Source organism: Bufo bufo, chromosome 1, assembly GCF_905171765.1.
Source record: "Bufo bufo chromosome 1, aBufBuf1.1, whole genome shotgun sequence".
NCBI classification, from domain to species: domain Eukaryota; kingdom Metazoa; phylum Chordata; class Amphibia; order Anura; family Bufonidae; genus Bufo; species Bufo bufo.
The window spans coordinates 526254564-526272622 of record NC_053389.1 but is presented as its reverse complement, the minus strand read 5'-3'; the positions used below and the strand labels follow the sequence as shown (position 1 = coordinate 526272622).

At 43.4% G+C, this 18059-nt stretch overlaps 1 protein-coding gene across 3 annotated transcripts in view; it reads right to left on the bottom strand.

Annotated features, from left to right (window-relative positions):
- The window catches only part of ASB15 (ankyrin repeat and SOCS box containing 15), a 105809-nt gene extending 98052 nt beyond the window's left edge, over nucleotides 1-7757 (bottom strand). For all 3 annotated transcript variants that reach the window (XM_040411780.1, XM_040411789.1, XM_040411798.1), the window contains exon 1: nucleotides 7686-7757. The gene's annotated coding sequence lies outside the window, so the exon portion shown is untranslated. The remainder of the gene's footprint in view (nucleotides 1-7685) is intronic.
- Between the last annotated feature and the right edge of the window lie 10302 nt (nucleotides 7758-18059).

Genomic DNA, 18059 nt, shown 5'->3' with positions numbered 1-18059 from the left:
AAGTGTGTAAAATAAATAAATAAATAAATGTGAAAGGAAATAAAATGCATTGATAGGAACCAGTTTAAGTAAATGTATGCCAATTAGAGATGGGTTAATTGATTCTACACTGATCAGATGCATTATAAATTTCACAAAAATGCATCTACCAAACGAATCCAAAGTTTTAGCAATTCATTTTGGATGAATCATGCAAAAATGGCTCCTAGAGCCATTTTAATGTGAACATTCTCGGGGAAAACAACAGGAAGGAAGAAAATGAAGGATCACATGTTCCTGGGAGGGAAGGGGGAGGGCTTGCCCTGATTGGCTCAAGGGCTGACAGACAGCCTGATCAGCCAATAAGGGAGCAGTATTCAGCCAGGTCCTGCTGCTGAGAATAAGCCAGACGCCATTATGTTCTTATTTTTGATTGTGTTGTGGCTGCGTCTGCCAAAAAACAATTGCAGATACTAAGTTACTAGGGACATCATAGGGGAACTATAGGGAGATATAATTGGGTAGCTTTTAGAATTTAATTAGGTAAAGCTTAGCATAGAGAGTGAGTAAGGGACTGGTCACTGTCTTAGTTGTTCCATACAGCTTGCTAGCAAGTTCTACATTGCAGAATCCTTCAAGAAACTCATATTTTCAGTGTTACAGCAAAAGCAATACTGTAATAACACCAATGCCAGTGTGCGTATTTTTTGGCATACCCTGATGGTGACTTTATAATGGCACCTCGATGGTCACATTCTAATGCATTGTACAGCATAAGCTGTACAATGCATTGTAGAAGCAATCAATAGAAAACATTTGATGCATTATAAAACAAAAAATCCAGCAAAGAAGACCCAAGACAATTGAGCAGCTGGAATCCTACATCAGGCAAAAATGGAACAACATTCCTCTCCCACGGCTTCAGCAATTGGTCTCCTCGCTTCCCAAACGTTTACGGATTGTTGGTAGACATGTCCCTGTCCCAACTTTTTTGAGATGCTGGCATCAAGTTCTAAATTAGTTAACATTTTTTCGTGACATGGTAAAATGTCTCAATTTTAACATTTTAACATTTGATATGTGTTCTATTATCTAATGTGAATAAAATATGAGTCTATGAGATTTGCAAGTCATTGCATTCTGGTTTTATTTACATTTTTTTACATTTCACAGAGTGTCCCAACTTTTGGAATTGGGGTTGTAAAATAATTGTAGATATGCATTTATAATATAACCCTGATTTTTTTTATAATAAATGATTTTAGCAGACACCTGGTGGCAGAATCTGTGATAATCCCCTCAGATGCCATAGCCTCAGAGCTGTCATTTACCAGGAATGCAGGTGAATGGCAACCCCGTGATGAGATCACCCCAATAGTATCAATGAAAAACGCAGATAAAAAAATACAGACTACAAATATTGAGCCCTCACACGGATCCATAGATGTAAATCTAAAAAAGTTACGGGGGTCAGAATATGTTGATGCCAAGATTTTTTATTTATTTATTTAGTGATTTTTTTTAATTGTATGAAAACACAAGAAAAACTATATACGGTAAATTTGGTATTGTTGTGATTGTACTGACCTGCAGAAACATATCTGTAAAAATGGCAGAACTGCATTTTTTATTTCCATTTCCACCCCATTTAGAATTTCCAGCTTCCTACTACATCATACACAATACAGTGCTGCCCATAATTATTCATACCCCTGGCAAATTTTGACTTAAAGTTCCTGTTATTCAGCCAGCAAGTAATTTTTGGACAGGAAATGACATAGGTGTCTGCCAAAAGATAATAAAACGATGTACAAGGGGCATTATTGTGGAAAAAAAAACATTTATCAGCTTTTATTTACATTTGAGCAAAAAATACAAGATGTTCCGCACTGTGGAAAATATCAGAGGACATGGTCGGAAGCCAAAAGTGACACCTGTGCTGGCCAGGAGGATAGTTAGAGAGGTGAAAAAGAATCCAAGGATCACCACCAAGGCCATCCTGGTGAATCTGGGCTCTGTTGGTGGCAATGTTTCAAGGCAGACAATCCAACGGACACTGCAAACTGCTGGGTTCCACAGATTCAGACCAAGAAGGACGCCACTTCTCCAGATAAGGCACACAAAAGCTTGCTTGGACTTTGCAAAAGCTCATCTGGAGAAAGAAGAAGACTTCTGGTCTTCTGTGTTATCGTCAGATGAAACAAAAATCGAATTGTTTGGTCACAATGATGTTTCCTTCATTTGGCATAAAAAAGGAAAAGCCTTCAACCCAAAGAACACCATCCCCACTGTCAAACATGGTGGTGGGAACCTAATGCTTTGGGGGTGTTTTTCAGCCAATGGACCAGGGAACCTAATCACAGTAAACGGCACCATAAAAAAAGAGCAATACATGAGGATTCTCAATGACAACATCAGGCAGTCTGCAGAGAAATGGCCTTGGGCACCAATGGACATTTCAGCATGACAATGACCCAAAACACACAGCAAAAGTGGTGAAGAAATGGTTAGCAGACAACATTAACGTTTTGGAGTGGCCCAGCCAGAGTCCAGACTTGAATCCAATTGAGAATCTGTGGAGGAAGCCAAAGATCAGGGTGATGGCAAGAAGACCCTCCAACCTGAAAGATTTGGAGCTCATTGCTAAAGATGAATGGGCAAAAATACCTGTGGAGACATGCAAAAAGCTGGTCTGCAATTATAGGAAGCGTTTGATTGCTGTAATAGCCAATAAAGGCTTTTCTATTGATTATTGAGAAGGGTATGAATAATTTTGGACTGGACACTTTTTGCTCAAATGTAAATAAAAGCTGAGAAATGTTTTTTTTCCCACAATAATGCCTCTCGTACATCGTCTTATTATCTTTTGGGAGACACCTATGTCATTTCCTGTCAAAAAAGTACTTGCTGGTTAAATAAAGGTAACTTTAAGTAAAAATTTGCCAGGGGTATGAATAATTATGGGCAGCACTGGAATAAATGTCACAATTAAAAAGTGCAACTTGCCCTGCAAAAAACAAGCTGATATGGCTATGTAAACAGAAAACAAACATATTTAAATATTTTACTAATACAAATAGTACTGTTATTTCGTGGGTACGACTGGTCACACCAATGGTTGTAACTGTGACTTCGTTTTTCTCAATATAGTGCAGAGACAGGTCTGCGAAGCATTTTTGTAATATATCTCATTAGCGAAAAGTGTTTATCTCTGCTAGAAAACAGATTGTAAAAAGTCTTCTTATTAAAGTTTTTTTCCAAGACTTTTTAACTGATGACTAGGGATGAGCGAACCCGGACCGGAATGTTCGGGTTCATACCGAACATTACGGTGTCCGGGCACCCAAACCCGACCTTTGCCGTGGAAGTCCGTGTTTGGATGCTAAAGCTTGTTAAAAGTCTGCAGCACAGCCAATCAACAAGCTTTTAGGCTTTGGCCACTTTGAAGCCATCACAGTCATGTCTAGCATTGGCTGTGATTGGCTGGCGCAGCATAAATGCCGGATCATGTGTTGCTCCGCCATTCTGCTCTAACTAGTGTAGGGAGAGGACGCTGCTGCAGTGAGGGACAGTGTTAGGCTTGTTATCTGGCTGTGGTTGACCTATAGACGTTTTTTGGGGTGCAATATAACACCTTTGTACCAGTAACACAGAAATATAATACTTAATCGTGCTGCTACTTCTGTGGGTGACCTATAGACATTTTTTGGGGTGCAATATAACACCTTTGTACCAGTAAGAAGGAAATACAATACTTAATCGGGCTGTTAATTGTGTGTGTGACCTATAGCCATTTTTGTGGTGCAATACACCTCCTTTAAATCCGTCACATTGTAATAGAATAGTTAATCAGTCTGTTAACTCTGTGGGTGACATAAACCCATATTTTGGGTTGCAAAACACCTACTTTGCATTTGTGACACAGAAATAGAATAGTTAATTAGTCTGTTAATTCTGTGGGTGACATAAACCCATTTTTTGGGGTGCAAAACATCTCCTTTGCATCTGTCACTCTGTAATAGAATAGTTAATCAGTCTGCCAATTTTGTGAGTGCCCTCAAAGAATGAGGAGAGCATCAAATAAGGGACATGGCCATGGTGCTGCTGGTGTTGGTGGAACTCCTGCTGCAGGGAGAGGAGGTCCTCGATTTGTGCCAGCTACGTGCCCAAATGAAACACCTTCCTCTGCTGCACAGTTGACAGAACGTTCTGTGTCATTTTGTAGGCACGAATACCACTGTACGAATGGTGAGGCCATAAAAAGTAGATTCGGTATTAGATTGGATGCTTGACGTTGCTGCCAGTTCCTGCATATTGTCTTCCACCTGGTCCCATGCTGAAAGTGCAGAGTTGGCACCGGCGGCCCATGGGCATCTGTCTACCACCTCAACCCCTTGCATATCAGCCAAGCAGTCTGAGCCCCAAGTCATGTAGCAGTCACTTATGCATTTTGATGACTTTGCTGGAGGGGTTCCGTGGGCCATCTACCTAGCCCTGCCCTAGAAGTGGAAGAAATTGAGTGCACTGATGCCCAACCACTTATGTTTGAGGATGAGTACATGGGAGGTCCACTGCAGCACGTCTCTGATGATGATGACGAAACACAGGTGTCAACTACTGCGGCTTTCTGCAGTGTGTAGACCAGCAAGGAGGGCAGGGTTGAGGAGTGGGTCGAAGATGATGTGGAGGACGATGAGGTCCTAGACCCCACATGGAATCAAGGTCATCTGAGTGACGCATGCAGTTCGGAGTAAGAGGAGGTGGTCATGCAGCGCCAGCCGCACAGCAGACACGGGTGGTTTGCATGCTGTGCAGTCAGATCCTGAAGTGAGGCATAAATGTTCTAAACCTGAGCTTTCAGCGTTCTCTCTTTGCTGCTGCTCGTCTGTCTGCGCTGCATCGTAACCTTCCCGCTCAGTGCCTCATATGCGACATACCCAGAAGGTGGAACTCCACCTTGCAGATGCTGGAGAGACTGTGCGAGCAGCAGCAGGCGATAGTGGAGTTTCAGCTGCAGCACTGGTGAGTCACTCTGAGGAACAGCACCACTTCACCACCGAGTGGGCCTCCATGCGGGACGTGTGTGCCGTGTTGCGCTGTTTCAAGTACTCCAGCAACATGGCCAGCACTGACAACACCATCATCAGCATTACTATCCCACTTTTATGCCTCCTTGAAAAAACGCTTGAGGTGATGATCGATGAGAGGCACAGGAGGAGGAACAGGGATCATTCATACAGTTATCAGGCCAGTTGACCATAGGTGGCTTGTAAGGTGGGTTTTGGAGGACGATGATGAGGAGGAACCATGTTCACAGCAAAACAGCTCACGGGCATCAATGGAGCATGGCTGGGGGGATACAGAGGACACAGACAATACACCTCCCACCAAGGACAGCTTGTCGTTGCCTCTGGGCAGTCTGAAACACATGAGCAAGTACTTGCTGCAGTGCCTGCACAATGACCACTGAGTTGCCCTGATTGTTACCAATGCTGATTTATGGGTGGCCACCCTGCTGGATCCCCGCTACAAGGACAACGTGCCGTCTATTTCCGTCACTGAAGCAGGATCGGAAGATGCGTAAATACAAGCGCAGGCTGGTAGATGTACTACTGATGGCGTTCCCACCTAACAGCGGGGACACAGTGGAAGCAGGAGGCGGAGGAGAAAGTCGCCAATGCAGCTGGGGCACCGGCACCACCTTAGAAGGGAGGGTTAGTATGGCCGAAATGTGGAAAGCTTTGTCAGCATGCCACAACATCCAGCACCACCAGCTGATAAAGACCGAACGTGTGTTTAGAATGACTGGGGGTGTGATCACGGACAGGTGCGTCCGCCTATCCACAGCCAACGTGGACAAGCTCACGTTCATTAAAATGAAACAGGCATGGATCCCGCAGGATTTGTCCGTACCTTGGGCAGAGTAGAGAAGTATACCGGCCACACCTAGCCATCTTTCAAGTGCGCTGGGAACTTTGAAAGAAAAAACAAACAAAAAAAACCATTGGTGGCAACCTCCTCCGCCTCTTCCACCTAGACGTCCATCGCCTCCTCAACCTCCTACTCCACTTGGACCTCCGCCTCCTGGTTCAAGATTATTTTTTATTTTTTTCTATTCTAAGTTATTTTAAGTCATTTCTCTACCCACATTTGTTTGCAGGGCAATTGTCCTGCTCTTACTTTTTGCTCTTACCATTTTGCAGCCCTCTAGCCCATTCGATGACTATATTACAGCCATTTTACAGCACCAAAGTTTGGGTCCCCATTGACTTCTCTGGGGCTCGGGGTCAAGTTCGGGTACCCGAACCGAACTTTGAAACAAGATGGACATAGGGAAAGCTCTTGTGAATGCCACGACCTTCTCAAACAGTCAGGTGTTGGACCCCCACCGTTCAGATACTGATGAACTATCCACAGGATAGTTCATCAGGTAAAAAGTCTCGGAACATCCCTTTAACACTGAGCATTGCTAAGGATGGCTCATCTTCAACATTCTACTGAGCATTGAAGACAACTATGTGGAACATACAGAGGTAGGCCCTCTTATCTCACCGCCTCATCCCCTGCTTCCCCATATGTGCCCTTTCTGCCTATCTGACTTGTTGCCAGCAGCTCTACTCATTTATCTCTATTACCCTTGCTTTTCAGTTAGTGAGTGCAGGGAAGATAGACTAAGTGCTAAGTGCTGTCAGTCCAGTTCTTCTCTCTCCTCCCTGCACTCAGTAACTAAGAGGCAAGAGAGAAAAGCCTGACTCTGAAAAAACTGCTACAAGAGGACATCGTTTTAAATTAGAGGGGCAAAGGTTTAAAAGTAATATCAGGAAGTATTACTTTACTGAGAGAGTAGTGGATGCATGGAATAGCCTTCCTAGAGAAGTGGTAGCTGCAAATACAGTGAAGGTTTTAAGCGTGCATGGGATAGGCATAAGGCCATCCTTCATATAAGATAGGGCCAAGGGCTATCCATAGTATTTAGTATATTGGGCAGACTAGATGGGCCAAATGGTTCTTATCTGCCGACACATTCTATGTTTCTATGACGACTCTGACTCTTTATATTCCACATAGTCATCTTCAGTGGTCAGAACGCTGAAAACGAACTCTGCTTAGCAGTGCTCAGATTGTTGCTAAGAAGACTGTTTACACCCTGTTTTCTAGTAAAAAGAAACACCTTTCCCTATCAAAGTATATTACAAAAAATGTTCAAGTGCTTACCCCATCTTTTTTGTATTGAAAAAAATGACAGTTACACTTTAAAAGGGCTCACCAGTTTACAGGGTTCAGCATACTCTGTAATGTACACCTAGTATTGACTAAGTGCAGACATCAGAGACCAGGCTGCTAGCACTGTACATTGAACCTGTGCAGAAGTGAGGAAAGCATATGTACTAGCAGTCTTCGGGGCCAGTTCACTATACAGAGTAGGCTAGGTTCACATCTGCGGCAGAGGTTCCGGCAGGAGACTCCATTGCAGATACTGACAAAAAACAGGCGAAATACCAGTGCATGCAGAAGAGTGCCGGTACTGATGTATATGTGAACATATACTGCACAATGTGGACTTTCTAAGCTTTCTCTGCTAGTCCCAGAGGACATCCTGAATAGCTCTGCACACAGTTAGTTGGCCATTCAGCTCTCACTAGTAGTTTACTAATGTTCCTTTGTTAGATAAATGTGTTTAAGGCAACAGATAAAGCTTTTCTCACCTTTTCCAGTCCTCATTAGAACATGACTAAACAGAGGCCTTCACTTGTGACAAGGGCAGAAGCCTGAAGAAAAAAAGTCATACACGCTGTCTAAAAATAATCATGAAGTGCTCGGTATTTATAGCTGACCTTGTGGAGCAGAGAACCAAGTACATGCACTCTCACAGAAGAGAGCTACACGTGGGTTACAGCAATAGGACATGCCATGGGCTCAGTCAATAAACAAGGAAAACAATGGATGGAATTTATCAGTGTCACAGGCCAGCAGCGCTGCCATCATTAAAGAGGTTGGCCACTTTCTGGTTACTGTTGACCTATTTGTTTGTAAGATGATTATAAGACATTTACTAACATAGCCTTTGTTGAAATTCTGCACCATTTTCAATATGCCCCCTTGTTTGCAAGGTTTTTTGTGCTGTTCACACAGAGGTCCTGTCCATAAGATGGCTGCTTATAGAGGGTCATGTGACCAGGCAGATCACCTCCGTGTGATGTCTCCTGTTTTCAAATATGCCGCACCTGTCATCTGCACTTGCACTGTTGGCAGTTTAGTGGAGGTGCAGTGTGCTGGAATGCAAGGGACATCACACGGAGATGATTTGTCTGGTCACATGACCCTCCATCAGCGGCCATTTTATGGACAGTACCTATATGTGGACAGCACAAAAGACTTAGCAAACAAGGGGGCATACCTAATGAAATATAGAAAATTGTGCAAAATTTTAACAAAAACTATATTAGTAAGTGCAATATAATCCTCTTACAAACACATAGGTCACAAGTAGCTAGAAAGTGGCCAACCCCTTTAATGTTACCTCCATACCTTTGCCGGCGGGTACTCTCCCCAGCAAGTGCTGGAATCCTGTCTCTATGGCAATTAGGCCAGGCACTAGCCAATGAAAATTAGCGCTGGCTCGTCCAGAGCGGTGACGTCACCAGTCACGTGACACATAGTGCTTGTGATTGGTTTCTGCACCGCACTAGCCTGATTTATGCTTACATTTGACTTCTGGATTACCGATCTATGCCTGTTACCATACTTTCCCCTTTGCCTGCCAATTTGGATTTTGACGTGACTTCCTGGTGTGACCTCTGCCTTGGTATGTTCTCGATTTATTATTTGGGCTTTGTTTGGATTCTCCTGGTATTGACTTTGGCTTGTGAGTTTGCATCTCAGTCTTAGTTCGGTTCTGGCACTCTTGGGATTAGTTGTCCATTTTCCGATCTGTGCATCTGTCATTACATTTTTCATTTTGTCCTTTACACTATTCTACGTAGGCTCCTGGACTTAGTAAGGAAGGGACTTCTATCCAGTTGTGGGCCATCATCTAGGGCAGATTGTGCAAGTAGGTAGAGACAATGCTACGGGTGGAATCAGGGCTTCACTGATCCCTATTGTGACAATCAGCCCTGCACTCCAGCATTCTGGCTTAAGAAGACAGGAAATAGGGCTTTTTGGGCTTTTTTGCACAAAAAATTGCAACTTTCTGCATTTTTACACCACTCGAATTCTGAGCGGTTGGTGGGAAAGTGCATGTGGTTAGCTATGTGAATAAGCTTCACTTTTCAGATTTATCACAGCTCACGCCCCTCAAGCAGGCTCTGATACCCATCACTGAAATATTCCAATACAGGCCAGCAGGTGGCAGCACTGTATTGAACTAGAGTGAATGGTGTGTTCTTTGATGGATATATACCCATCACAGAACACAATTGGTAATCTAATAACTGCTAGTTATAGTCACCTAGGGTGACTTAAAAAAAAGTTTAAAAAAAAGTTTTTAAAAATAAAAAAAGATAATAGTTCAAATCACTCCCTTTCCCCAAAATCAAAATCAAATAAAAAATTATAGGCATCATCACATCTGAAAACACCCGTACTATTAAAATATAACAATATAACAACAATTTATCCCATACAGTGAATAGTGTAATGGGAAAAAAATTATAAACCGCCAATTCGTCATTTTTTGTCACTTCACCAAAAACATTAAATAAAAAGTGATGAAAAAGTTATACACACTTTAAAATTGTATCACTAAAAAGTACAGATCGCCCTGCAAAAAATTAACCCTCATAAAGCTCTGTACACATAACTACAAAAATTATAGGGATCAGAATATAGTGATGAAAAGAAGAAAATAATTTTTTTCAAGTTTTTTTTTCCAGCATTAAAACGCAAGAAAAACTATACAACTGTGTATTGTTGTAATCGTACTGACCTGGTGAATGAAGGTAACAGGTAAATTTTACACTATAGGGAACACTGTAAAAAAACTAACATTTTTCCAATTCCACCCCATTTGAATTTTTTTTCCAGCTCCCCACTACATCATATGCAATATTAAATGGTACCATTAGAAAGTACAACGTAAAAAATACAATGCAACAGCACTCCGCAAACCAAATAAAATACAAAAAAGTATTCTAATGCTAATGCTATGCATATTATGTAAATTAGAGATGCTTGGCAAATACTTTCTGTACAAAATTATTTGGGCCCGTCTGCCACACGTCAAGGCGATCTCTGTAATTAGAAAGTACAACATGTCCCGCAAAAAAAACAAGACCGGCTACGTGAAAAAAAAATTATGAAAAAAGTTATGGCTCTGGGAAGGAGGAGAGTAAAGAACTAATACGCAAAAATAAAAAAATCACATGGTCCTCTAAGGGTTAAAGATGGAGCCTGCTCAGTATCTGAGTGGACGCCATAACTGGTGGGTGCATGCTGTTTTAAACAGCAGATATCTGCCAGCAGTCTGATGATCACAGACTTTTTTAATCGCTCAAATGCTGTGCATTTGCATCTGAGTTATCATTTTCCAGGAGTGGGATACTCCCAGTGAAAGAAGCAAGCCCTCCTCCCCCATGAGATTGCAGGAGTAGTTTAGTTGCTACGGCAGCCATGGCTCTCTAGACTGCCAAGTTTAGGGGCTTATCCCAAGACTAGTGTAAAAAATAAAAATCTGAAATCATTTACTGTAGTGCATGACAATCTCTTTCTAACAAAGCTAGAACCAGTCCTGTACCTCACATGGATCCAGAGATCTCCCCATTCATTGCTCTGCTAGATTTATATCAAGCTGACAGCTCAAGGTGAGGGTCTTATCTGCTGCAGCTAAGGGGCGTGTCTCAGCTCTCCCTATCACAGCTCAGGAGGCAGTTGAAGGATGAAACTGGGCATGTGCGGCCTTCTCAGTGAGCAGGTCAAACAGCAGGTGGCGCTATACAGATACATTTTATTGAATAACTCAGTGTCTATGCTAAATTTTTAATTACATAAGAATGCAGATCCAGGTGCTGGTTTAACCCCTTCCTGACCAGCACCGTAATAATACGGCACAGCGGGACGTGACTTGCCGCCCAGCGCCGTACTATTACGGCCCGCTGATCGGGCGGGTACAGGAGCTGTAGGGGACCGGCTGTTCCCGTTAGCTGGACCCCTGCTGTATGTGCCGGCATCAGTGAAAACACACATGCCGGCGCATTAACCCCTTCTATGCCGCGGTCAGCGCTGAATCGACTTCATAGTTACGACCACTATGAGATCAGGTCTGCCCCCTGCTGCCTGGCAGCCCTGATCTCTTACAGGGGGATATGATAGTACAATTAACCCCTTCAGGTGCGGCACTTGAGGGGTTAATTGTGCTGATCACGGCCCCCTGTAAGAGATCGGATGCTGCTAGGCAGCAGGGGGCAGTCATGTACACAGTTTGTAGTATATTCTAACTAGAAGCGTCCCCATCACCATGGGAACGCCTCTGTGTTAGAATATACTGTCGGAAATGAGGTTTCACGATCTAACTCATATCCGACAGCATATTCTAACATAGAGGCGTTCCCATGGTGATGGGGACGCTTCAAGTTAAAATATACCATCGGATTGGAGAAAACTCCGATCCGATGGTATAAAAGGGACTCCAGACTTTACATTGAAAGTCAATGGGGACGGATCCGTTTGAAATGGCACCATATTGTGTCAACGTCAAACGGATCCGTCCCCATTGACTTGCATTGTAATTCAGGACGGATCCGTTTGGCTCCGCACGGCCAGGCGGACACCAAAACGACTTTTTTTTCATGTCCGTGGATCCTCCAAAAATCAAGGAAGACCCACGGACGAAAAAACGGTCACGGATCACGGAAAAACGGGACCCGTTTTTGCGGACCGCAAAAAAATACGTTCGTGTGCAGGAGGCCTAACAAACAAGTGTGAAACAACTGAAAATATGTCATATTCTAGGTTCTTCAAAGTAGCCACCTTTTGCTTTGATTACTGCTTTGCACACTCTTGGCATTCTCTTGATGAGCTTTAAGAGGTAGTCCCCTGAAATGGTCTTCCAACAGTCTTGAAGGAGTTCCCAGAGATGCTTAGCACTTGTTGGACCTTTTGCCTTCACTCTGCGGTCCAGCTCACCCCAAACCATCTCGATTGACTGACCTTCATTTCTTAAAGTAATGATGGCCACTCGTTTTTCTTTACTTAGCTGCTTTTTTCTTGCTATAATACAAATTCTAACAGTCTATTCAGTAGGACTATCAGCTGTGTATCCACCTGACTTCTCCTCAACGCAACTGATGGTCCCAACCCCATTTATAAGGCAAGAAATCCCACTTATTAAACCTGACAGGGCACACCTGTGAAGTGAAAACCATTTCAGGGGTTGAAGCTCATCAAGAGAATGCCAAGAGTGTGCAAAGCAGTAATCAAAGCAAAAGGTGGCTACTTTGAAGAACCTAGAATATGACATATTTTCAGTTGTTTCACACTTGTTTGTTATGTATACAATTCCACATGTGTTAATTTATAGTTTTGATGCCTTCAGTGTGAATCTACAATTTTCATAGTCAAGAAAATAAAGAAAACTCTTTGAATGAGAAGGTGTGTCCAAACTTTTGGTCTGTACTGTATATCCATACACGACTCATAGGAAGCTGCTTCTGCTAGGTGGCACTAACTAAACTGCTCTCTTTCTCTGGAAGATACCTCAGGATAGGCCCTCAATATCAGATTGGTGGGTGGCCCGACTCCTGGCACCCCGCCGATCAGCTGTATGAAGGGGCAACAGGACTCATGCAAGTCTCCTTTGCAGTGGCGGTCCAGTGTAATTACAGCTTCTTCTCCCATTTACTTGAACAGGACACAACAGCTATAACTATACTGCACCTCCACTACAATCTAGGCAGCAGAGGGTGCAGGGCCTGTGCAAGTGCCGTGTCCCCTTCAAACAGCTGATTGGCTGCAGAGCAGGGAATGGGACACCCGCCAACCTAATATATGTAGCTCAGGCAGTGCCTCCCCTAACATGCAAAGAATGGAGTATTGTTATTATTCAGTAGCTCTATATTCTCTTCTTTGCACTCATCATAGATAATGGAGCAGGTCTTGGAACATACATAAAGAGTGCCCCCTGGTGTCTGCTCACTTGTATCTTCCATGTCAGAGAGAATACGAGGGGAGGCGGGGGAGTTAATATTTGGGTGGCACTGTAATGCAGGCACACTGTGGCTGTATGTGCAGCACATAGCTGGAGATTGCTCTGCAGTGCTCTTTAAATCCCTGTGGTGTGCATTGCACCCTTAGGACTCTTTCACACGGGCGTCCCAGATTTGCTCCGGATGCGTCGCGTGTGTATTGCGGGAAAACAGCGCAAGTAGGACGCAATTTCAGTCAGTTTTGACTACGATTGCGTTCCAATGTTCAGTTTTTTCCGTGCGAGTGCAATGCGTTTTGCATGCGCGTCAGAAAAAACTGAATGTGGTACCCAGACCGAACCCGGACTTAAAAAAAAATAATAGCATTCTTAATACAGAATGCTTACTAAAATGCGGCTTGAGGGGTTAAAAAATAATAATAAATTAACTCACCTCATCCACTTGTTCGCACAGCCGGCATCTTCTTCTTTCTGGACCTGCCAAAGGACCTTTGATGAGGTAATCGCGCTCACCACGTGGTGAGCATGGTGATGACAGTCCTGAAAGAAGAAGATGATGCCGGCTGCGCGAACAAGAGGATGAGGTGAGTTAATTGTTTTCTTATTTTTTAACCCCTCCTATTTTACTAAGCATTCTGTATTATAACCATGTTCTAAGGGAAATAATACAGTGATTAGACTTTAATGGGGTCTGGAGTTGCTCATCCCTATCATCCATGCGTGAAAATCGCACCGCAACTGCACTTGCTTGCGGTTTTCACGCAGCCCCATTTAAGTGAATGGGTCCGGATTCAGTGCGGGTGCAATGCGTTCCCCTCACGCATTGCACCTGCATGGAAAACTCGCCCCGTGTGAAGGGGGCCTTAGGCCCTGCATGAAGTATAACAATTGGTGTCTATTTTAGGGCTCATGCACACAGCTGTAGCCTGTTTTGCTGTCCGCAAATTGAGAATCCGCAAAACACAGATACTGGCCGCGTGAGTTCTGCATTTTGCGGAATGGAACGTCCTGCCCTTTGTAGAACTGTCGCATCCTTGTTTGTTAAAACCAACAAGAACAGGACATTTTTGCGGGGCAGTTCCCTTATCAGCATCTTTTACAGCCCCACTGAAGTGAATGGGTCCGTGTGGGTTCATTTATGACGTATCTCCTGATCCCCTGCTCACGCTCCACAGAGATGGAGGCGAGATGTCAGTACATGCATGCTGCTTACTGCATTGTAGTTTATGGAAGTTACAAAAAAACTTGCTTCTTTCCATATTCTCACAAAGGTGTCAGCCCTTTATAAGATATACTACTGATAAAACTAACTGATTAAGGCAGGGTGCTTTCCACGTGTGAATAAGCACAAGTGATAGACTATATATATACACATGCAGATGGGGCACGCCTGAATACAGAAATCAATAGATACCAAAATCAATGTATTTATTCATAAAAACTCATGACACAATCTACAAATAGTTAAAAACACTTAAAATTCATGAAGACAAAGCTAGTTGATTGATGCACCTGCCTGCATGATGACTAGGGTGACCCTCAAAAGCCGGACACTACAACCCCGCCCCCGATAAGCCACACCCTCCAGAACTTCAGGTCAGCTGCGGAGGGTGACTATATCCCTGCAGCTCACGCTCAGACAGCACAGCACAGTACTGTCTGAGTGTAAGCTGTTAAAAAGGACAGGGGGTCAGAAAGCCGGCCTGTTGCCACCCTAATCATGACTAGGCTCCCTCATCACGTAGCAGAAACAGGTGCATCTAAAGTATTCATGGGAGCTTAACCGTAGCCCAGTTTGGTACTTCTTTGCACTTTGTTATCACATTATTGCTATTATTATCATCCTTTTTAGATATTGCTTTTTTTGCACTTGCACTTTATGATTTAGATATCAGATTGGTGACCTCTGTAAGATCATGTGCTTCAATCAACTACAGTGCTGTATGTTTAGAATCATTGTCCTACTGGACGGTGAACCTGTAGCCAGTCTAAAGTCTTTTGCAGCCTCTACCAGGTTTTCCTCCAGGATTGCTCTGTCTTTAGCTCCATCCATCTTCCCATCAACTCTGACCAGCTTCCCTGTCCCAGCTGAAGAAAAGCATCCCCACAGCAAGATGCTGCTTCCCCAGCGTTTCATGGTGGGGGTGGTGTGCAGTGTTCCACCAAACATAGGGGGGAATTTATCATGAAAGGAATATTTGAAGTCACTTTTGCTTGAGTCTGCATTGGCTTACCGTATGCCACATTTATCAGATGTCACATGTTGTTTGAAAAATGTATCTTATCACAAAACCTAACACTTTTTTCTAGAAAAGTTACTCCACTTTTCCAACTCGATCCTCCTAGTGGAGTGAGATTGCGAAACCTGGAGTGAAACTCATTAACATAGCTAAACGCACCTGATTTTCCACCCGCATTACAAAACTGGAGTGAGTAGTGTAAAAGTGCAAAAAGTCACAAAAGCCCTATTTTGCGGTATTTTAAAGCCAGAATTCTGGAGTAAAGGCATGATAAATCAGGGCTACAATGTTTTGCATTTAGGCTAAAAGGTTCAACTTTGGTCTAATCTGACCCGAGCACCTCCTTCCACGTTTACTGTTTCCCCTAAATGGCTTGTGGCAAACTGCAAATGGGACTTCTTATGGCTCTCTTTCAAAAATGGTTTTCTTCTTGCCACTCTTCCATAAAGGCCAGATTTGTGAAGTACACGACTAAAGCCTCATTCACACGTCAGTGTTTCACGTACGTGTGCTGAACGTGTTTTCCGCGGACAGCACACGTCCCCATTCATGTGAATGTATGTATTCACACATCAGTGTTTTAGCACGGTCCATGGGTCAGTGTTTTCAGCACGGATGCATGTCCTATCTTGGTCCGTGTTCCCGGATCCCTGGCGCCTATTATAGTCTATGGGTCCGTGAAAACCACGGATGCAACACAGATGCCATCCGTGTTGCATCCGTGTTTCACGGATCATTAAGCAGAGATGCTTTGAAAATTATTTTTCAGCTGTTCAGTGTCAGTGAAACACAAATGCAACATGGACAGGAATAAACGCACAGCTTCACGGATGCAGTACTGACCACCTGGTCACGGATTTGAGCACAGACATGTGAATGAGGCTTAATAGTTGTCCTGTGGATTGATTCTCCCACCTGAGCTGTGGATCTTTTTTCAGGTCTTCCAGAGTGACCATTGGCCTCTTGGCTTCTATAATTAGTGCTCTCCTTGCCTGGGTTGTCAGTTTGGGTGGACAACCATGTGTTGGTAGGTTTGTAGTTGTGTCATATTCCTTCCATTTTCAGATGATGGATTGAACAATGCTCTGTGAGATATTCAAAACTTATAACTTAGGCTTCGTTCACATCACCGTTCTGGCTTTCCGTTCTCCTGCTCCGTCTAGGAGCAGGAGAACGGAAAGGACGGAAAAGGCACATAGCTGACGCCAAACTGAGTCAAACGGAGCCCTTAGGACCCCATAGATTATAATGGGGTCCGTTATGTTTCCGCTCAGAAGATGATTTTTAAGCGGAGACAAAAGTCCTGCATGCAGGAGTTTTGTCTCCGCTTAAAAATCATCTTCTGAGCGGAAACATAACGGACCCCATTATAATCTATGGGGTCCTAAGGGCTCTGTTTGACTCAGTTTGGCGTCAGTTATGTGCCTTTTCCGTCCTTTCCGTTCTCCTGCTCCTAGACGGAGCAGGAGAACGGAAAGCCAGAACGGTGATGTGAACGAAGCCTTAACCCTGCTTTAAACTTCTCCACAACTTTATCCATGACCTGTCTGATGTGCTACTTTGGTTTCCATGATGCTGTTTGAGCACTAATGTTCTCTAACAAATCTCTGATGCCTTCACAGAACAATTGTAGTTTAAGCCTTATTCACATGTCAGTGTTTTGGTCAGTGATTTCCATCAGTGATTGTGAACCAAAGCCAGGATTGGAGCCTTCACAGACATAAGGTATAAGGGAAAGGTCTGGACCTCTTCTCTGTTTAGAGCCGCACCTGGTTTTGGCTCACAATCACTGATGGAAATCATTGACTCGTGAATGAGGCATTATACTAAGAATAAATTACACACCAGTGGACTATATTTACTTATTACTTATGACTTCTGGAGGCAATTGATCACAGTGGATTTTATTTAAGGGTATCAGAGAACAGGGGGGTGAATACAAATGCACACCACACTTTTGATATTTTTATTTATTAAAAATTTGGAAAACCATGTATCATTTTCTTTTCACTTCACACATATATGGGTGTATCATGAAAAAATGTGTGAAACTTCAAGAGGTATAAATACTGTTTAAGGTACTGTAGCACCGTCTTCATGAATTTTAAATGCTTTTAACTGTCTGTAGTTTGTATCATGATTTTTTCGGCACTAAATACATTAATTTTGGTAAACCACTTTTTCTGCATTGTATAACATTATAACTGACAGTGGATGTGGACCCACTGTGCCAACTAACTGGTTTGGCCTTACACTAAACTCTAAGTGCATTATTCAGGCATTCCCCTGGTATTCACCCTTAAACCCTTTGTACAGGGATCTGGACTTCCCTGCAGGGCAGAAACCAGACTGCTACCTCTTAGTCCCAGTAAAGCTGGCAGCTGACCTACTGAGGTCAAGGACACTGGTGCAAGCACCAGAGGCTCTAGTCACAGAAAACAAACCAAAAGTGCAGGTACAGTCTGAACAGTCACTTAAGCTGATTATAGGTTTTTTAGTAAAACTTGACTGTAAGAAACTTGGCTGGATGGCTGAGATGCAGGTCAACCACATCACAATCATAGCAGCAGTCTGGACAGCCACTAATACCGTAAATGCAGATAATTGGCAACACTGAACAGGAGACACTAGGAGAGATTGTGGGTGGGGTAGTGGTGGATGTAGGAATAAGACAGGCAGAAAGACTAGGAGAACTTAAA